Here is a 23,209-nt window from a genome sequence, read left to right on the forward strand (position 1 = left end):
CACATGATGTCAATAGAAGGTGTAAATTAGCTCACAACATATTTTCAATTGTTTTCGTCTTTGGCATTCGGAAAATGTCACAACGATGCTCTTCTTTTGTTTTCGTTTCATCACTAGTCGCCCGTCATTGAGAGCTCCACTGTCCTTGGTAACGGTGATCCATCGTATTTGGTGAAATCTTTCGAACTGCTCATTTCTTACAATTCGCAAATTTTATAGAAAGAAATGACGACTGGGATGTAAAAGGTGTATCTGAAGCGACATTCTATATTCCACGTTCTTGTAGGTGTCTAACAGATCATTCACAATGGAAACAGTTATCGTCTCTTATATTATACAAAAAGCTCTTCATAATTGCTCTGAAAGAGGACCAAGTAGCTAATTTTGTATTGGTGAGTTTCGTATCGAAAATTGCAAAAGTTATGAAGATAAATTTGAAAATTTTGTACGTATATGGCTTTACCTAGATGCCCTGCTATATTTGCGAGGCAGAAGGAATAGTGAATGTGGGGACTAAACGCTTTCCTAACAACACTTCGGTGTAAGAGATAGTACTGGATATGGAAACAATTTGAAATGCCAAGTTTTTATCTTTATCACCAGCAGGACAGTCAAAATGTAGAATAAATGCCTTCTTAACTCAATCAGTTATTGGTTTCCTTTGAGATTTTCGGGTGAATTTCCTACCCACAAAAGCTTTAGGTGTGGTTTGGACAACAACGACGTTTGCCAGTTCCCATTTTTACTGTGTTTTAAACATCGTGGCTTCATACTACCTCTCACGGATACCCATACTGAGATAACAAAAACTCAAGACACTGTTGGGCCTAAGTAAATAATTTGAGAATAACGCCATGCTTGTTTCAGTACACATTAAATGGTAAAGAAAATGTCACACTACGGACTAGCCTGACGTCACATAAGTAAATTTGATAATCTTTATCACAGCCGGCCGAAGTGGACGTGCGGTTAAAGGCGCTGCAGTCTGGAACCGCAAGACCGCTACGGTCGCAGGTTCGAATCCTGCCTCGGGCATGGGTGTTTGTGTGTCCTTAGGTTAGTTAGGTTTAACTAGTTCCAAGTTCTAGGGGCTAATGACCTCAGCAGTTGAGTCCCATAGTGCTCAGAGCCATTTGAACCATTTTACCACACCTTCCACCTTGTCAGGTATGTAGACCTTCTTGCACCAAAACTACAAAAATTAAAACATTAAGCATCCAAACAAAAGAATAAACAGTGGAATACGGAAAATAAATAACAAAAAACCATTAAAACACTTTGAAAACTAGGTTCTGATGCATACCAACTGACATATGACATCGCAGATGGAAAATGGCTGTTGAGTAGTGATCTAACGGAACGTCGAGTAAGTTGGCGAACAGTGTAGTATGATATATCGCGAAGATGATTCTAGACGAAGGTCTTGCACTAACCTAATCAGGGACCTCTAGCGGCAAGACTAAACATTTGACGCTACCATTTGTAGGATTCGCAAAAAGCGTAGAGGTGCATATCAAGTAGCGACTAATACGCTCGCGAGCAGCTAGTGAGCCAGTCGCGGGAAAGACCGACGGGGCAACTTCACCTGACCAGTCTCTGAGTCACATTGCTCTCAACCGCATAAACACTAACAAGAACCCAACAGTAATGTCTTCACTGCGTCCTTTTATGTCCGCTAGGGTAACCGTCACCAGATGGCTCTCGGCTAGCAGCTCGTGAATCGCCGCACTTGCTACCAAAGTGGCAACAATTGTGTACACAATTGCATGATTTCCGGAGCCAAATGCATTTACGTTTTAAATGCTACTTGGTTAACGACAGCGTGTATGGTGTATGTGTCTTTAATTTAATCGTGTAATATTTGTGAAGTGCTGCTTGAAGCTCATCGACTGAAGATTAAATTTGATTTTACGATAAGATGATTTAATGGTGCGATGTTTGAATTCGGAAAGGTAATATCTGCTAAGAAGAATAACTTATCTCTCAACTTTTTCCCCCTATTCATAATCTAAGTTGATCATTAATATGCAGCGTGGCATGTTTTCTAAGCATTGGATGAAATTCGACTTTCCAGAAAGTCTGCAATCGTTTTTTCTTCTTTTTTAGTGTTCAGCCGTGGAGTTGGTCTGCAGCACTACGCCATTTCATCTTGCGTATGCCTCTCTCTTCATTCTGTCATACATAACGCAACCCATCATTTATAATCTGCTGCACGTATATCTGCGATTGTCTCCCGCGATTACTTCCCCCATCTCTTTCTGCAGTTGCTGCGTGGCCTAAGAGTTTCTGCTTGGATATCTCACCAGAGAGATATGGAAACCTGTACTCACAGCACCTCTTAATTGTTAAAAATTGGAAATTTGTGGTAAGTACTATGGGACCAAACTACTGATGTCATCGGTCGCTAGGCTTATACACTACTTAATCTAACCTAATCTAACTTTCGCAAGGAAGGACTCGAACCTTCGACAGGGGGAGCCGCGCGAACCGTGGGAAGGCCCCTTAGACCGCAGGGCTACCCTGCGCGGCTCTTAATTGTTAACTCTGTTTGTCCGGCTGACCATGTTTCTGTAGCACCAAATCTCCAGGCCTTCTAGCCTTCTTCTCTCCTGTTCCATTAATAATCCGTAACTTCATCCAGATGGCGCTACTGACATGGAAAATTTGTATGAAGCAGAAAAAAATGCATTATTTGTGAACAAGGGAAAATCGAATTATTGATCGAGTGTCTTATATGCACGAATCCACCAGATTTAAAATCAACGCCCAATACCGTCCATGGAAACGCTGTCCTCAATATCGACTTCGCAATTCAATGTGTATTTTTTGGAGTTTCTGGGATTTTTAATAGTGTTCTTCGAGTTAAGAATTGGTTTATAGTGGTGCTGTGTCAATAATGAATTACCATTATTGTGTTCCATCTAACTTACTATATTTTTGGATTTTTTTCTCAGTCGCCGAGACTTTACATCACTGAATAAATAAAATTTATTGTCAAAGTACTTCCTCTTCGTTCGTCATACTACCCAATTCTGTCCCTGATTTTGCAAAACACATATTGAGGTAGGCTAAGTAATATTAATTGTCCTAGCAATTATAATTTTTAGCCATCAAACTTGAGAAATGATTTAATGATCTCCTAAAACGTAAGAGTAGACATTTTAAAACAAAGTTCTGGTCCCCCCCCCCCCCCCCCCCCAGTCACAATATTAAGATCAGGAAAAATATACAAAGCGTCATCATTTTCCTAGAGCACCGCCAGATGGTGGTATGTACTGTCATAGTTTAGCACGAGCAAGATCTTAAACAAAAACAAAAAAATGTCTACTTATTTTATGTGCGAGCTTGTATTTACCGCCTGCAAATAAATACTTTTAGTAATATATGTGTCTAGGAAACGGAAGCATATGTACAGAATAAGCGCTGCATGTGATGCAGAAATATATTTCACTCTTTTGCTGTACGGTGGGAAGCCATAACACCCATGCAACAAAAAACATCCCCGACTGCATGTAAAGTGTTAAGACTGACATGAAGTCAGAGTAACTTGAATGTCACGTGGGAATAGTAAATATCGGAAGAAAAACTTCAGGCCGCATCCACCATTTGGTGTCCTGTCTACAACGTCACCGAAGGTGGTGTTGAACAGCCAGGCGGTAAGCAAATGCGGCCAGCCAGTTTTCACAGGATGCAACAGTTTTGACTATATATGTAATTAATCTGGTAAGAAGGCGTCGGTCTTCGTGCAGCCGCGCGAACAACAGCATTGGACCGCTCAAACAGAAGATGCCAAGACATTATTGAAGAAGAAGGCGTACTCGCCTTACAGTTTATAAAGCAATAGACAATATTGCTATTAATACGGAGAACTAAGTGGGTGCACAAGTCGTCCTGCACTGTCCATCAGTTTTCTGTGACGGAGTTCTTAACTTTACCCTAAGCAAAAGTGATACCTTGTAGCATGGTAACGGCTGGGCATTACACCAGTTTCCACAGCACATAGCGTCACATCTCTTCCACGTTTTTCTTTTTGGTCCTCAGTCTTCTGACTGGTCTGATGGGCCTCGCCACGACTTCTTTTCCTGTGGGAGCTTCATCTCAGAGTAGCACTAGGAACCTACGTCCTCAATTATTTGCAGGATGTATTCCAATCTCTGTCTTCTACAGTTTTTGCCCTCTACAGCTCCCTCTAGTACCATGGAAGTCATTCTATGATGTCTCAACAAATGTCCTACCATCCTGTCCTTTCTACTTATCAATGTTTTCCACATATTCCTTTCCTCTCCCATTCTGCGCAGAACCTGCACATTCCTTACCTTATCAGTCCACCCAATTTCCTACATTCGTCTGTAACACCACATTTCAGATGCTCTGATTCTCTTCTGTTCCGATTTTCCCACTCTCCATGTTTCACTACCATACAATGCGATACTCCAGACGTACATTCTCAGAAATTTCTTCCTCAAATTAAGGCCCATGTTAGATACTAGTTGACTTCTTTTGACCAGGAAGGCCCTTTTTGCAACTCCTAGTCTGCTTTTGATGTCGTCCTTGGTCCGTGCGGCATTGGTTAATTTACTGCCTAGCAAATTCCTTAACTTCATCTACTTCGTGACTGTCAATAATGATATTAAGTTTCTCGCTGATCTCATTTTAGCTACTTCTATTTACTTTCGTCTTTCTAAGATTTACTCTCAACCTATATTGTGTAGTGATTAGGTTGTTTATTCCATTCAGCAGATTCTTCTTCGCTTTCACTCAGGATAGCAACGTTATCAGCGAATGGTATCATTGATATCCTTTCACCTTGAATTTTAATTCCACTCATGAACCCTTCTTTTATTTCCATCATTGTTTTTCGATGTGAAAACCCTGTTTTGCACCCTTATTACTCCGCTCTTCACTCTTTGTCGTCCACTCTTATTCTTCCCTCTTGGCTCTTATACGTATTATATATTACCCGTCTCTCCCTATGGCTTACTACTATTTTTCTCAGAGTTTCGAACATCTTGAACCATTTTACATTGTGGAACGCTTTTTGCAGGTTGGCAAATCTTATGAACGTGTCTTTATTTTTCTTTAGTCTTGGACTGATTACCAACCGCAACGCCAGAATTGCCTCTCTCGTGCCTTTACCTTTTCTAAAGCCAAACTGATCTTCATGTAGCACATCCTCTATTTTCTTTTCCATGCTTGTGCATACTGTTCTTGTCAGGAGATTGGATGAATGAGGTGTTAAGCTGATTGTAGGATAATTCTCGCACTTGTCAGCTCTAGCAGTCTTCGGAATTGTGTGGATGATATTTTTTCAAAAGTCATATGGTATGTCGCCAAAATAATACATTCTACGCAATAATGTGAATTTATAAATTATGATGGAATGTTATCGATCCCTTCTGCCTTATTTGATCTCAAATCCTTCAAAGCTCTTAAATTCTGAATCTTTACTGGATTCCCTTTCTCTTCTAAATCAATTCATGTTCCTTCTATCGCATCAGAAATCTTCCCCTCATAGAGGATTCCAATGTATTCTTTCCACCTATTCGCTCTGTTCTCTGCACTTAGGAGTGGAATTCCCCTGGCTTTTAATGCCACTGAAGGTTGTTTCCACTTTCCTGTATGCTGAGTCAGTCCTTCCGACAGTCATTTCTTTCTGGATTTCTTCACATTATTTTTCTTTTTTTGCGGCCATTTCGTCTTAGCTTCTCCGCAGTTTCTATTTATATAATTCCTCAATGACTAGTACTTTTATATTCCTGAGGTTTATGGAACATTTTTGTATCTCCTTTCATCGATGAACTGAAGTATTTCTTCTGTTACCCATGGTTTCTTCGCAGGTACCTTATTCGTACATATGGTTTGTTTCCAACTTTTGTAACGGCATTTTTAGTGATGTCCATTCCTCTTCAACTATACTCCCTACAGAGCTATTGTTTATTGTTGTATCTTTAGCCTTACAGAGCTTCAAGCGTATCTCGTCATTCCTTAGTATTTCCGTATCCTACTTATTTGCGTATTGATTCTTCATGACTAATCTGTTAAGCTTCAGCCTACTCTTCATCACTACTATATTGTGATCTAAGTCTACACCTGCTCCTGGGTTTGCCTTTCAATCCAGTATCTGATTTCGGAATCTGTCTCACCATGACGTAGTCTAACTTAAATCTTCCCGTATCATCTTGTCTTTTTCCAGGAGTAGCTCCTCCTCTTGCGGTTCTTGAACAGAGCAAGCGATGTTAGTACGTGAAATTTATTAAAGAACTCAATTAGTCTTTCTCCTCTCTCATTCCTTGTCCCAAGCCCAAAATCCCCTCTAACCATTTCTTCTACTCCTTCCCTACTACCGCATTCCAACTCGCTATGGCTATTAGATTTTCATCTCCGTTTATGCACTGTATTACCCTTTCAATATCCTCGTAAGCTTTCTCTGTCTCTTCCTGTTCAGCTTGCGACGTCGGCATATATACCTGAACTATCGTTGTCGGTTATGGTTTTCTGTCGATTCTGATAAGAAGAACAATTACTTAACTATTAACAGTAATACATTCTCTGCCCTTCCTTCCTACTCATGTCGAATCCTATTCCCGTTACAACATTTTCTGCTGCTTCTGATATTACTCTATACTCATCTGACCAGAAATTGTCTTATTTCCATTTCACTTCACTAAGCTATACTACATCTAGATTGAGCCTTTTCATTTCCCTCTTCAGATTTTATACTTTTCCCTATCACTGCAAGCTATTGACATTCTACGCTCCAACTCGTAGAACGTTATTCTTTTTTGATTATTCAATCTTTTTCTGATGGTCACCTCTCCTAAAGCAGTCCCCTCACGAAGATGCGAATGGGGTACTATTCCGGAATCTTTTGCTAATGGAGAGATCATGATGACTCATTTTCAATTACTGGCCACATGTCTTGTGGGTACACGTTACGTGTCCTTAAGGCAGTGGTTTCCATCGCCTTCTGCATCTTAATGCCCTTAATCATTGCCGATTCGTAGTCTTTAGTTTCCGACCCATTGGACTATAGAGTGCCCTCAACCTCTGTCCGCTCCTCCACTCTCTTTGATAAGTCCGTTGGCAAAATGAGGGTGACTTCTTACGCCGCAAGTCTTCGGCCACCAATGCTATCTCCTCCATACAGCCAGTTATTTGTTCCCCCAGTGTTCAGTGGGATTCTCAATAAGCCTCTCGCCCATTATGGTAGAACTAGTGGTCTGTAATTCATACATAGGGTCTATACCCACAGAATCTGATGTAGAGTGTAGACATATGTGTTCATCGTTTACATGCAAATAATTAATGGAAATCCAGAAAAGCGAATTTCCTGTAACATTGACGGCCTTGCATTTACACTACTGGTCCTTAAAATTGCTATACCAAGAAGAAATGCAGATGATAAACGCGTATTCATTGAACATATATATTATACTAGACCTACATGTGATTACATTCTCACGCAATTTGGGTGCATAGATCCTGAGAAATCAGTACCCAGAACGACCACCTCTGGCCGTAATAACGGCCTTGATACGCCTGTGCATTGAGTCAAACAGAGCTTGGATGGCGTGTACAGATACAGCTGCCCATGCAGCTTCAACACGATACCACAGTTCATCAAGAGTAGTGACTGGCGTATTGTGACGAGCCAGTTGCTCAGCCACCATTGACCGGATGTTTTCAGTTTGTGAGAGATCTGGAGAATGTGCTCACCAGGGCAGCAGTCGAACATTTTCTGTATCCAGAAAGGCCCGTACAGGACCTTCAACATATGGTCGTGCATTATCCTGCTGAAATGTAGCGTTTCTCAGCGATCGAATTAAGGGTAGAGACACGGGTCTTAACACATCTGAAATGTAACGTCCACTGTTCAAAGTGCCGTCAGTGCGAGCAAGAGGTGACCGAGACGTGTAACCAATGGCACCCCAAACCATCACGCCGGATGATACGCCAGTATTGCGATGACGAATACACGCTTCCAATGTGCGTTCACTGCGATGTCGCCAAACACGTGTGCGACCATCATGATGCTGTAAACAGAACCTGGATTCACCTGAAAAAAATGACCTTTTGCCATTCGTACACCCAGGTTCGTCGTTGAGTACACCACTGCAGGCACTCCTGTCTGTGATGCAGCGTCAAGGGTAACTTCAGCCATGGTCTCCGGGCTGATAGTCAATGCTGCTGCAAACGTCATCGAACTGTTCGTGCAGATGGTTGTCTTGCAAATGTCCCCATCTGTTGACTCAGTGATCGAGACGTGGCTGCACGATCCGTTACAGCCATGTGGATAAAATGCCTGTCATGTCGGCTGCTAGTGATACGAGGCCGCTGGGATCCAGCATGGCGTTCCATATTACCCACCTATTCCATATTCTGCTAAAAGTAATTGCATCTCGACCAACGCGAGCAGCAATGTCGCGATACGATAAACCGCAACCGCGATAGGCTACAATCAGACCTTTATCAAAGTGGGAAACGTGATAGTACGCATTTCTCCTCCTTACACGAGGCGTCACAACAACGTTTCACCAGGCAACGCCGGTCAACTGCTGTTTGTGTATGAGAAATCAGTTGGAAACTTTCCTCATGTCAGCACGATGTAGGTGTCGCCACCGGCACCATCTTGTGTGAATGCTCTGAAAAGCTGATCACTTGCATATCACAGCATCTTCTTCCTGTCGGTTACATTTCGCGTCTGTAGCACGTCATCTTCGTGGTGTAGCAATTTTAACGGACAGTACTGTAGCTTCATCCAAATTAATTTTGATTCATATATCTCTGTGTTATTCATTGCGATTAACATTTTCAGTGACATTGTTCTCAGTTTCCTGCCAACTGTGCAAGATGTCTGAAATCGTGAGAAAAATAGGAGTAGGCTATACGGAATGACGGGTGATATACAATATGACGAAGAATCAAGGGGGAACAATAAGAATGACCAAGAGTTCAGATTATTAAGGCTGTGGGAAAGTAACCTACTGTTTATCCCCTATTTTTTAATTTCAACATCGAAGAACAAATGGCAACAGCATGAGAAGCCTTGGAGAGCGCGATTAAAGTTCTGGGAGAAAAGATGTCAATTATGAGATTCCCTGATAACATTTTCTATCTTCAATGAATGTGAGGAAGAGAAAGGAATCTGCTCAATGGAATGACCAGACTGCACTGAAAGTAAACTTAAGAAAAATGAAAATACTGGGGAATGGTAATAATGAAATTAGCTATAAACTTAACGTCAAAGTTGGTAACCATTATGTAGACGACAAGAAAGAATTCTGCTACCTTGCAAGCAAGATAACCTGATGAATGAGACAAAGACGACATAAAAACCTTAACAGAACCGACAAAGAAGGCAGTACTGACCAATCGAATTCTGTTAGTATGGAAAACAGACCTTAATTTGAGGATGAAATTTCCAAGCATGTACGGTTGAAGCACAGCCAGATGTGGTGCGGAGCATAGTTTTTATGATAGTGAGTCATGGACTGTTGGAAAACAAGAGAAGAATGGAATCGAAGCGTTTGAGATTATTATTGAAGAACGCTGAAAATTAAGTGGACTGATAAGATTAGGAATGAGGGTGTTCTCTGTAGAATCAAATGGTTCAAATGGCTCTGAACACCATGGGACCTAACATCTGAGGTCATCAGTCCCCTAGAACTTAGAACTAATTAAACCAAAGTAACCTAAGGACACCATATACATCCATGCCCGAGGCAAGATTCAAACCTGCGACCATAGCGGTCGCGCGGTTCCAGACTGAAGTGCCTAGAACCGCTCGGCCACAACTGACGGCTCTGTAGAATCAACGAAGAGAAAAACATATGGAAAACACTGGCATGATGAAAGGATTGAATGACAGGACATGGGCTAAGACATCAGGGAATATCTTCCGTGCTGCTACACGGGATACAGAGAATAAAACTGAAGAAGAAGGCCTGATTACAGATTTAATGGCACTAAGTACGCAAGTCCTCCTCTGCAGCACCATAAACATCTGAGAGATTTTGTTGATTTCAATCTTGCCATGTCATATGTATAGTTGAGACCAGCAACTCATTTATTTTTCGTCGTTTTCGTATTTTAGCACAATTCACTTCATTTATTTTACCACACTTTTGTCTCGAGTTGCCGTAACCTATTAATTAGACTCAAACATTTTCTGTTCATCAGTTTATTAGAAGTGTGCTCGTGAAATGCATTCAATACTAGAGAATAGGGTGATCAACTCTTTATACAAGAAAGCATCTCCGCCATTGCCCCTCTGAAAGATACTATACGAACGCAAGGAGAAGTCACAACAGCTCATCGGCATGGAGTTGGCGCCGACAGTATGGGCCAAACTGCCAACATTGGCCCTCGTATCACACTTACAATGAGACTGCTGATGTTTGCCCTAGAACTTCACGGCTCGTTTTGTGCATACGCCCAACGCACTTTACACTTAACGTGTCTGTTATTCCTCTGACAGCGTACATCCTGTAGAGCGTTGTTGTACTTTTTCTTTTGTCATTGGAGCTATTTCCACCTTAGTTCTACAGCTAGATTGTCAGAAGACTTGGCTAAGTATTATACTGTTTTACCATTTCCAAAGTACCTAATAAACCAAATTCTTTTGCTTCCCAATGAACGTCATATGTCTGCCTGATGTGGAAGATAAAAAAGATTTCGAAATTTGGTGATGAGTTTCTTCACTTCACGCAATGTTTAGATTATTGTGCCACCTCCTGAGCTACTGGCTGAGTTAACATCTAATCTTCACTTAAAATTTCGAACCACTTACGATGTATTCTTATGCTTGTCTATTTTTGATTAAGATTAGGTTTCAATCTTTTTTCTAATCAATCACGTCGATGTTCCGCACTACATTTCCATTAGCCCAACATTACTTCGGAGCAGAATTCGCTAACGCACGCCTCCACAGTGTGACGTTCGACCCTGATGTAGCCAATTCGATTCATGGTAACAGAAGAAATTTTCCCCATCAATATTTGGTCCACAAGGAAAGGAAAGGTAGAGGCGTGAGAACCTAGTGACAAGAAGTTTTTATTCTCTCGTGGATATAACTAAAGCTCTTGTTAATGTGTCAGGATTGGCGAAGAAGGGGAAGCAGTAGGCACCTGTTGAGGTGATGTAGTTAAACATTTTATGATAGACATGACGGTTTATTTCAGTAAAAGGTGGTTGAAGGCAGGCTAGAGAAGTCACCGAAACTGAATGGGCTGCTGCCAAAGAGAGCAGGAGGGGAGAGCGTGTAACCGGGTCGGAAGCTGCCAACAGAAGAGAACAGATGGCCTGTCCGTTCCCGGCGGCTGGTCGCAGCTCCACCCCCACGTGACCACCACCAAACCTCCCTATTGGACAGCCAAATTGTAGCAAGTGAGGTTAGCTGCTGATGGGTCAACACTTGGGTTTAGAAATGGTTCTGTCCGGTATAATGCAACGTGACTTACGAACTGAAGGCACTGGCCAACATCAAGTGAAATATAAAAAAATTAAATTTGTATAATATTACATTCATTCAGTAACGGTCCCTCTGCAGGAGTGAAGCATGGATAGGCAAATTGACACTGTGGGGCTCCTGCGAAGGACAGCCTTACACAATTTTTGGCAACACATTCTTGATTTTTTTTTTAAATTTTGCATTTTTGCTTAGGAAAAGTGTTGAAAGTATGACAATATTTTTCGTATTACTACATTGTGTGACAAAATTTCGATGACTGCGGATGGTGCAGCGGTGTTGTGGGGCGCTGCGAGTGGCAGCGCAAGGTGGGGCGATCAGCTGTTGGCGCTGGCAGCGGCGGAGGTCGATGGCCGCGGCGGGCAGTGGCGGGCTGCAACTTCCGCCAGAGTGTATAAGTGTGGGGGTTCCGGAAGGGGCGAAGCACAGATAACAAGGGGAGAAGGGGATTAGCAGTTTTGCATTACTTCAAACACATACGGTGATTCACTTTGTTGCTTATTCCTGAAGGAGGGCCATGCCTTTTCTTTTTGGAGGTCTTTTATTTATTTATTATTCGTTTTCTACTCACATGGTACTCAGACAATGATGATTTTGCACTAGACTGCAGAAACATTCCTGTTCCCATTACAAAAACTTAAGAATGATATTCCCAGGAGGCTGCTGTTCAGGGACAGCAGGGAGGGGTGACCGAAGTCGCGCAGCAAGTCCTTTCCTGAAAGCTAGCCATAGCAATAAACAAATAAGGGAAGAGTATACGACTGAGATACTGGTGGTTGTGCCAATCCGTGATATGCGCCGTGGCATGGTCTAGCGTGATCTGCCCTGAATCTTTGTTTACCGGGTTGGTTAAAGATTTGATCGGCTGGGAATGTGATTGGAGAGAAATGGCCAATTGTCAGGCGACAGTAGTACCATCGGTTTCTCTGGCAGATACCCCATGAGAGGGACGAATCACACGTTATGGGCGTAAGTGTGCAAACACTTCCTCGTTGGTAGTAGTCATATCGCAGTGAGGGCTATTAAATAATAAACCGCTACCACTGAGTAGCACACGATAGGGCTGGGTTGCTCAGAGGTACACTTAACACACGATAGTGGCTGTTACTGGGTAGGGTACGGTGTTTGAAATGCTGTTGCCTATCTCAACGAACTGGGATTCAGTTATTGATACAAACAGATGGCTACAGAGGGGGGTCGCTTGCTCAGTGACAAACAACGCGACTTTGCACGCTTTTTTATGAGTGCGAACGGTAAGTGTTGAACACATGTAGTACTTCCCATGTTGGCGGCTTTGCAAGGCGCGCTCGGATAGGACAGAATGAGTCCAGCGGTTCTTAGTGATACCAAGGATTTTGCGGGTTTTCCACATAACGTGAACTAGCTAGTTTGGAGGTGGGGAACCTTGTTGCCCGGTACTATGAAAGTCACATAGCCTCGACAGTAGGAATTGTTAGTGTGGGAGGACAGTTTTTTTTGTTTTGGTTTTAGGGCGCAAAACTGCTACGGTCACCAGCGCCCGGTCTGCAACTTAGGAAACGGCAAAAAACGAAAATGGAAGGCAGCAGCAATAGGAATGAAACTCCAAAAATTGGAGAAACTAAAATCAGAAGGAAAGCTTAAAAATCCAATACAGAAAGGGGTTGGTTGTCCCCAAAAAGAGCCTCAAATGACCGACACGTCATCTCACCGGCACTAATAAACTCGAGAACGCGATCGGTCGAGCGCGCGTCATCCGCCAAAACGGACGATATGTCAGGCGACAGTTGTAGACGGGCGCGTAACGGAGTAAAATAGAGGCACTCAAAGGGTGTCTTACCGTCCACAGCTGAGAGCAGTGGGGACAGAGTGGGGGAGGATCGCTGCTTAAAAGATGTCGATGGCTGAAAAGACAGTGCCCTATCCGGAGTCTAGTTAAAATTACCTCCTCCCGACGACGCGTTCGGGAGGAAGAGGTCCAAGCACACGGATGATCTTTCACGTCCCGCAATTTATTATGGGGAAGCGTCGACCAATGTGCGTGCCATAAAAGAACAACACGACGACATAAAACTCTCCGTAGACCGGCGAAGGGAATCGATCGAATAGCTGGCCGAAGAAGAGAGACTGCAGCCTTGGCCGCTATATCGGCCGCCTCATTGCCACAGATACCAACGTGTCCTGGGAGCCAGAGGAACGCCACAGAGACGCCCCCAAATGGAGCAAGCGGAGGCAATCCTGAATCCGGTGGATCAGAGGGTGGACAGGGTACAGAGCTTGGAGACTGAGGAGAGAGCTGAGAGAATCTGAACAGATAACATACTGTATCCGCTGATGGCGGCGGATGTAGTGGACAGCCTGGAGAACAGCGTAAAGCTCCACAGTATAAACCGAACACTGGTTGGGAAGCCGAAATCGATTTGGGGTGTCGCCACCAATATAGGCACTCCCTACACCTAACGATGTTTTGGAGCCATCCGTGTAAATAAATGTGGCTTCCTTCATTTGTGCACAGAGAGCAGCAAATGCCCGACGATAAACAAGTGAAGGGGTACCATCCTTTGGAAATCGACAAAGGTCACGGAGCAGGCAGATCCGGGGGCGGAGCCAAGGCGTTGCTGTACACCAAGTTGTCAAGAAGGTTTTAGGAAAGCGGAAGGAAAGAGAATGGAGCAGTTGACGGAAGCGGACTCCCGGTGGTAGTAGGGAGGAAGGGCGGCCTGCATACCCTACATCCAAGGAGGCGTCGAAAAAAATTTCATGGGCCGGATTAGCAGGCATGGAAGACAGATGGCTAGCATAACGACTCAGAAGGACAGCTCGCCGATTGTACAGCGGAGGTTCGGCAGTCTCAGCATAAAGGCTTTCCACAGAGCTGGTGTAAAAAGCTCCAGACACTAAACGTAATCCACGGTGGTGGATACAGTCGAGACGCCGAAGAATAGACGGCTGAGCAGAGGAGTAAACTATGCTTCCATAGTCCAATTTCGAGCACACTAAGGCGCGATAGAGGCGGAGAAGGACCACTCGGTCCGCTCCCCAGGAGGTACCATTCAGTACACGGATGGTGTTGAGGGATCGCGGACAGCGAGCCGGAAGATTGGAAACGTGGGAGGACCAGCACAGTTTTCTGTCAAACATAAGACCCAAGAATTTAGCGACGTCCGAAAACGGAAGGTTGACAGGTCCTAGATGTAAGGAGGGTGGAAGAAACTCCTTACGTCGCCAAAAATTAACACAAACGGTCTTACTGGGTGAAAAACGGAAGCCGGTTTCGATGCTCCAAGAGTGGAGGCGATCGAGACATCCTTGAAGACGTCGTTCAAGAAGGCTGGTCCATTGAGAGCTGTAGTAGATCGCAAAATCGTCCACAAAGAGGGAGCCCGAGACATCAGGAAGGAGACAATCCATAATCGGATTTATGGCAGTGGCGAACAGTACAACACTCAGCACAGAGCCCTGGGGTACCCCGTTTTCTTGGGAGAAAGTACGGGAGAGAGTGGTGTTCACCCGCACTCTAAATGTGCGCTCTGCCATAAATTCGTGAAGAAAAAGGGGGAGCCGACCTCGAAAGCCCCAAGAGAACAGTGTGCGGAGGATGCCTGTCCTCCAACAGGTATCGTATGCTCTCTCCAGATCAAAAAATATTGCTACTGTTTGGCGTTTCCGGAGAAAATTGTTCATGATATAAGTGGAGAGAGCAACAAGATGGTCAACTGCAGAACGATGCTTTCGGAAATCGCATTGGGCAGGTGTTAAAAGACTGCGGGATTCCAGCCACCAAGCTAAACGGCAATTCACCATACGCTCCAAAACCTTACATACACTACTCGTGAGAGAAATGGGGCGATAGCTAGAGGGGAGATGTTTGTCCTTTCCAGGTTTCGGAACAGGAACGACAATAGCTTCCCGCCATCGTTTGGGAAAAGTACTGTCGGTCCAAATTCGATTATAAAGGCGAAGGAGGTAACGCAGACTATGGTATGTTAAATGCAGCAACATTTGGATGTGGATACCATCCGGTCCTGGGACGGAGGAGCGAGAAGAAGAGAGTGCATGTTGGAGTTCCCTCATGGAGGAAACAGTACTATAGCTTTCGTGATTTTGAGAGGAGAAAGCAAGAGGTCGCACTTCCGCTGCACGTTTCTTCGGGAGAAACGCTGGCGGGTAATTTGAAGAGCTCGAAATCTCAGCAAAGTGTTGACAAAATGAGTGAGAAATTGCGACGGGGTCCACTAATGTATCATGCGCGACAGTGAGCCCAGAGACCGGGGAGAAACTAGGCACGACTGAGAACCGTCGAATCCGACTCCAATCTTCCGAGGAGGGAGTGAAGGTGTTAAATGAGCTAGTAAAGAACTTCCAGCTTTCCTTCTTGCTATCGGGGATGACGCGACGGCATCGCGCTCTGAACTGCTTATAGCGGATACAGTTGCCCAAAGTGGGATGGTGGCGGAAAACGCGAAGAGCACATCGCCGCTCACGTATTGCGTCACGGCATGCCGCGTTCCACCAAGGAACTGGGGGGCGCCGGGGCAATGCGGAGGTGCGTGGTATTGAACGTTCCGCAGCTGTAAGAATAACGTCTGTAATATGTGTGACCTCATCGTCGACGTTAGGAAAGTGATGGTCATCGAATGTCGCTAGAGACGAAAAAAAGTGTCCAATCGGCTTCGCCAAACTTCCAGCGTCGCGTGCGCATATATCGCTGTTGAGGCTGCAGTCTAAGGACACATGGAAAGTGGTCACTCGAGTGTGTATCATCAAGGGCGAACCATTCGAAGCGCCGAGCTAGAGGAACAGTACCGACCGAAAGGTCCAAATGAGAGAAATTTGTCGTGGAGGCAGATAAAAATGTAGGGTCACCAGTGTTGAGGCAAACTAGATCCGCTTGGTGGAAGACGTCTAGCAATAGTAGGCCACGCGGACAAGGATGTGGAGATCCCCAAAGCGGGTGGTGGGCATTGAAGTCCCCAACCAGCAAATAGAGGGGTGGAAGCTGACCAAGAAGATGAAGGAGATCAGCTCGTGCCATTGGTGTGGACGATGGAATGTATACAGTACAAAGAGAAAAGGTATATCCAGAAAGGGAAAGACGGACAGCGACAGCTTGGAAGGAAGTGTTTAAGGGGATTGGGTGATAATGGAGAGTATCATGGAGAAGAATCATGAGTCCTCCATGTGCTGGAGTGCCTTCAACAGAGGCGAGATCAAATCGGACAGACTGAAAATGGGGGAGAACAAAGCAGTCATGGGGACGCAGCTTTGTTTCTTGAAGACAGAAGATGACCGGCGAGTAGGATCGTAAGAGGATCGACAATTCATCCCGATTGGCTCGAATGCCGCGGATATTCCAGTGGATAATCGACATAGGGTGAACAGAAAATGGAGGAATGTGACCAAGGTTGCCGTTAACGACTGTTCAGGGCTTGCGACCGACAGCATGGAATGGCATTCAGCCGAAGGCAGAAGATCCTGATCCATAGGTTGTTCAGGAGCAGCTCCTGCCACCAGCGATCGGCCGGTTGATCGGCCGCCAGCAGGGCGCCTCGGCGACACAGAAGACGGCAGAGGGCGGTTACCGCCAGGTGGTGCTGTAGATGAGACACGCCTTGGCGGAGAAGGAGATGAACTGGGTTTCTTACTAGCCTTCTTGGAAACATGATGTTTAGATGAAGGAGGAACCGATGGTTGTGAAGTTGGGGTATGTAAAAAATCTTCACGAGTATGCTCTTTTTTCGAAGTCTTGGTGTCTGACTTTTGGGCTCGAGATTTAGCAGAATCCGATGAAGGGTGAGCCATAGAGTGGGCAGGCGAAAGTGGGGAGGTTGAACGGGCGATCTTTGCGCTGGCCGATTTGACGACCGTGGCACTAAAGGTAAGGTCACAAGTCTGCGTGGCCGCCTCCTTTGTTGGCCGAGGAGAGGCAAGGACAGTACTGTATTTTCCTGTCTGAGGCACAGTGGGCTGTCGACTGGCGAATAATTTTCGAGCAGCAAAGGTCGACACCATTTCCTTCACTCTGATTTCCTGAATGAGCTTTTCGTCTTTAAAAGTGGGGCAGTCTCGAGAGGAAGCAGCGTGGTCACCCATACAGTAGATGCAACGAGGGGATGGAGGAGGACAAGCACCCTCATGGGCATCCTTGCCAAACAACACATTTGGCCGGATTGGAACAGGACTGGCTGGTGTGATTGAACCGCTGACACCGATAGCAATGCGTAGGGTTTGGGATGTAAGGGCGAACGGAAAATATCTCATAGCCTGCTTTTATTTTCGATGGGAGTTGAACTTTGTCAAATGTCAAGAAGACAGTATGGATGGAATGATGTTCGTGTCAACCCTTTTCATGACTATGAACAGCCGTTACGCCCTGGTCAGACAGGTAGTGTTGAATTTCCTCGTCGGACAATCCGTCGAGGGAGAGTCTATAAACGACCCCACGTGATGAATTTAAAGTACGGTGCGTTTCCACCCGGACAGGGAAGGTGTGTAGCAGTGAAGTACGCAGCAATTTTTGTGCCTGGAGGGCACTGACAATTTCTAACAACAAGGTGCCATTTCGTAATCTGGAACAAGACTTTACAGGACCTGCAATTGCGTCGACACCTTTCTGAATAATGAAAGGGTTGACCGTGGAGCAGTCGTGACCTTCGTCAGACCGAGAAACAAGGAACTGTGGCAACGATGGAAGGACTGTCTGTGGCTGAGACTCGTTGAACTTACGCTTGTGAGCTGACATAGTAGAAGATGAGGAAACCATTGCGAAAGTATCCCCCATGATTACCGGCGTCTCCGATGGCGCGCTCCTTCCTTGTGGGGGCCCTCTCTGAGGGCACTCCCACCTTAGGTGATTGTTCACACCTCAGGTCACACCTCCCGACAAACGGACGGAGGGACCAATGGGCACTTTTGGAAGGTATCAACTCGGGTTATCACCCCTCCATGGGCCTGGCCGTTACCAGGGGGTACATACGTGTCCTACCTGTCTACCCGGGGCGGGGAATTATGTTTTACCCAGTCACCGGATACGCATGGAAATGCGTGGGTCGGCCTTCAGACACGCACAGGGAGGAAAAAAGAGAAAGGGAAAGGAAAGAAGAGGGGTCTCAAACGCCGCAGCGGAGAAAAGGGCAAAGAGAAGAGGTAATGAAAAGAGAAGGACAAGGGAAGGACGAAGACTTTCAAGCAGAGAAAGCTAAGAATTTGTTACAGATTCGAGCGTCCGTCTCCGGACGTAGGCACAAAACATACTCCCAGAGGGGGAGAAAGGGAAGGAAAGAGTCGGAGGTGAGAGGGGGGGGGGTGAAGTTGGGGGATGAGGAAGGATGCGGAAAGGAAAGGTATGCAGCCTGGAAAGGAAGGAAGGCCATATTAGCTCGGGGTCCCGTGCTCGCTATGCACGTATCCACAAAAGAGTTGTTGACCCCCTGTGGGGGGTGGGAGGACGGTGTCAAACATTCGGGGCTAATAGTGTGTGAATGTACATTTGTGTTGTTGGGTGTGAAAACAGCTCTGCTTAACCTCCACGCCAGGAAAAAGGAAGAGGGAAGCAGGCAGTTTCTCCACTAGACAGAACGTCAGACCTGAGGAGGCAAGAGTGGCTGTTTTCATCTCATGACTAAATAAATCGATCACAAGGGGGTACGAACGAGGAAAACAATACAAAAGGTATCCGTACGTGAGGTTTCCCCTTCGCCCTCCCTCTGGGAGAGGGGGGGAGTACTATTGGCTACCGACCAGGGTACAGACGAAGGCGGCCTCGTCGTGATGTGTCAGTGAGGCATAGATGGAAGGGATAGGTAGGCGATCAATTTATAAAAGGGAAAACTGGAAGAGTAACCCAATCAGCTCGGCATTCTGTGGGCGCTAACTGCACCGTGTAAGGCACATGGCCCTGGAGGATGAAGGTACAAAGTAATGGTTGAAGTTGGAACGAATGGACGAGCGACTCAGAGTAATGGTAGTAATCCAGTGCAATGCATGGGCGACGGAGGAACTGTGCTCTGTCTCCATAGCGTCGATTTCGTCTCGTGGGGGTTAACTACTGCAAAATTCCCTAAATCCATGAAGTAACAGCGTGAGCTACGAAAAAAGGGGGGCGCGAACTACTGCGACATTGTGCAATAAAAACTTTTATTCGGAAGTCTCTCGCTAACTTTATTTCTAACAAGATAACGCATTCCTGCGCTAGGGTGACGTCACGTCATGGGTGCTAATCATCAACAATCTAGTGCTTATTTCAGTGGGTGCTTCTATCTAATTACGCCATGGGTGTATTTGAATAAACAAACGGGTGTCTCCCACTTGCTAAACACGCGGTGGAACTCTGTATCCAAACGGTAGCAGTGCCGATTTCCGTGCTTGCTTGTAACATCATCACTAAATTACTTCATACAAAGTAGGGTGAACAACAATGAAACTTGTGTTCGTCTGGGTGAACTCTTGAATGTTCCAAACGCACATTGGGTTCGAACTACAAATCTTCACTTACTTGGGTGAAACTTATTTAGTTTTATCTTATCACAAAATCTATTTCGCTTACCGCTTTACAGCGAGAGGGTAGCGCACTTCTCAACTTGAGGAGCGCATTCGACTCTTCTCTACTGAGTATTTTAGATAACTCGGATTCTTCCTTTCTTTTAAACATACCAGCCTGGCTCTGGGCACGAACATGGTGCATAATGGGATTCCGGAATCTCTAACTCACAAAATCGTGTATCACGACTGATGGGGGATCCTACATAATGGGAGTACTGCTGTAGTGCAACATCTCTAGAATCCAGGGCTGTGGTGGGCCTTTACATACTGGGGTCATAAATATAAAATACAAGTGCATATTGTACAAAACACGTGGCATAAGTTATAAAAATACGTACATGGTGTAACATTTAGCGTATGGCAAGGGCTTTGCTGCTCGGCAAAATGGCTGTGAAATGCTTAAACGCAACATAAAATCATAAAGGGAGAAAAAATACAAGTTATTGGGTATCAAATATTAATAACCTAGCAACTGGCATCACATAGTGGGTCGGACATTGCTCAACACCTTTTATCATACAAAATGCGCAAATACTCAGCCTTCTGGTTTACGATGTTCTGGGTGGGGAAGAAGGTTAAGCACCGTTTGCTGGTGAGGTGTACTTGTTTTAGTGTTCTGGTGGTGTATCATGTTGTAGTGACGGGACGGACTTACCTGTAATTAATTTTTCTTGTTGGCTATTGTGAAGGATCGAAGCCTGTTTCTCTTGGGTCGAGTGCTCTCTCCTAATACCTGTAAAGCTATCGGGAGTATAAAGGGGATAACTCGATAGTCGATTTTCATAAGCCTTATGTTCGAAGTGCAGGGTATAGTGAATAGGTATATTTAATTCTCGGTATTAATTCTTAAATTTTTCTATTTGGGGGCTCTCTTATGGATGATAAGAATTTTTAGGGTACCGCCAAAACTGAGTGGTAAAACAATTTATCAAGCTCGGTACGTGGTGAAGCAGGTAGCGTTATAAAACTGGCAGGAGGCACAAGATGGCGGAGACAGGTTCCAGCTGAGATAGCAGAGCAGATGCACAGTGCATGTAGCACGCCATGGCCACAGCTCCGGCATGTTCTAAGTGAAAGTTTTTCACGACTCTTGGGACATTTGAACTAACCATTTATAAAATACAGTTCACATGAATTAATAGTATTAGAGTAGGATTAGTGTTTGTTGTGAATAGTACTCTAAATCATTTCTCGAACAAATCGATTTATATGGGTTTTGTTGGATAAAATTACTCTAGGTCATTTATAAAGAATATCTGAACTTTCGTGATGGCAGAAGTGAATAGGCTGTGGTGGGCACATAATGGTAAAACCATTTAAGGATTAGGAATGGTAGCAGGTAGTTGGTTCTTAAGATGCGTCTGACTAGATGGAAGGTGGTATGGTGGTACTATACTTCAGAGGAGGCTTGGAAATGCATAGCGCCACCAAGTTAAATGGCGGTGCATGGGAAGACACCCATAACAGCGCGCTTCGTTATTGCAATGCTGTTCTGCTTTTCGTTCCATCAGCTGGAGGTTGCTTGCTTCCAAACTCCACTCGGAGTTATAGCCTCATCAGCGAGCATGTTACGAGTTTAGGTGTGCAAGTAAATCTACGCGTGGGTTTTCAGGTTGTTGAAGTTACCCGAGTATGAGAGGGAAGGATGGAAGAAATCATGTTTGAAATAGATATTACATAAGACGGAACCTAGAAAGGTTATACATTGCTATACATTGGTTGATAGCAAAGATAGGACGTTCTAATAAGTTTAAGGTCTCTTTAATGGTGGCAGTCAGGCACATGGACAGTACAAGGAGAGAGGGGGCAAGGTGGGGGAGCGACAGCCTGCGCGGGCTAGTGGGAAGGTGCGGGTTGGGGAGTGGTGGGGAGATAACAGCAGTGCCAGGTGTATGAAATGACTCCGCCCTTCACAATATGGCCGCTGCACGTGCGACTCCTTATTGATGGGTTCACCTGATTCTGGCAGTCGGAGAGTTCGTGTTTACAACTTCGCAGTACCGCCGAGCGGCTGTACTTATCTTCTGAGGTAACCTGAAAAATAACGGGCGTCCGTGAGGGACGGTAGGGGGAATTTAGAGTCACTGTTGTGTGTAGGCCACGTGGAAGTAGTACAAGAATATTCATTAAGTTATCTAACATTTCTTTTGGTGTCAGAGCGGTAAGTTATGGATCTTCGTTGAGAGCAAATTTCTCAGAACTGCGTGTTATTAATTATCACTCTGGGTGTTCAAACGAGAAAATTACTTATTGAAACATGGTGCTATTTCCGGGAGAAAGTCTTGGGAATGAAAAGGTAGAGACTTAATGTACTCATTACTTCATAAAAATACTGATACTGATCCATAACTTCTCCATATGATACTTTTATTTAGAATTAAATATATTGGAATTGAAAATAGAGTGTTGTCCGACTACTAGGCATATCATGAAAACATAATAAAAATACTGGTTAAAACTAGAGATTAACTAAGCTAGGCCAGCATTGCAGAACAGGCTGGATGGGTGAAGCTCTAATAACCTCTTTCAGAGAGGGGGGCTAGGGTGATATCTTAGTTATCATAGCATAAAATATATATTGTATAGATGCAACATTCATTTGCAAAGGAAAGTAGCAAAGTGATTACTTAAGCCTTCTTCTCTTTTTTTTTGTCGATGTAACTGGGAATCCCCTAAGAAGCAGTACCTCGGTGTTTAGTTCCTGGATCTAAGGGTATATGGGTGTTCATATCACAGAGTGTACCTGGGGGTGGTGGAACTTCCCTTTTCCTCTGCTTCACAGGGAGGTAGGGGGCAGAACCTGCTGAAGTGGTCTGGCGCTTGTCTCAGAAGGCAGTGGGAGAGGCATAGTTCCTGAATAGGGTTTTAGTCTATCAAAATGAATGACCAACTTGCAGTCAGGCAGTCTTAATTCTGCACTGACAGAGGAAGAGAGACGATTGATTGAATATGGTCTGTCATACAGTGGGGTAAGTTTCTTCACTCTTCCATTCTTTATACTAGGGATTTTTAGCAAAACCAAATCACCAGTTTTATAGGAGGGGGGAGGGGAGGATGCCATTTTTTTACTTCTTTCCATCTGTTTCCTGGTTGCTTTGCGGTTGTTCCCTTGCTCTTTCTTCCACATTGCCTTAAGGTGGCGGGCTAGCCCCTTAATGGCTGTGTGGTCGATTCCAAGAGGTAATTTATCGATCTCAAAGGGAGATTCCATAGAGCGGCCAA

General features: G+C 44.7%; 1 protein-coding gene across 1 annotated transcript in view; it reads left to right on the forward strand.

Moving 5' to 3' along the window:
* The window catches only part of LOC126419775 (nephrin-like), a gene marked incomplete at its 3' end in the record, with an annotated part of 483,228 nt that overhangs the window by 297,268 nt on the left and 162,751 nt on the right, over positions 1-23,209 (forward strand). The gene's annotated exons all lie outside the window — the stretch shown is intronic.

This window comes from Schistocerca serialis, chromosome 1, assembly GCF_023864345.2.
Source record: "Schistocerca serialis cubense isolate TAMUIC-IGC-003099 chromosome 1, iqSchSeri2.2, whole genome shotgun sequence".
NCBI classification, from domain to species: domain Eukaryota; kingdom Metazoa; phylum Arthropoda; class Insecta; order Orthoptera; family Acrididae; genus Schistocerca; species Schistocerca serialis.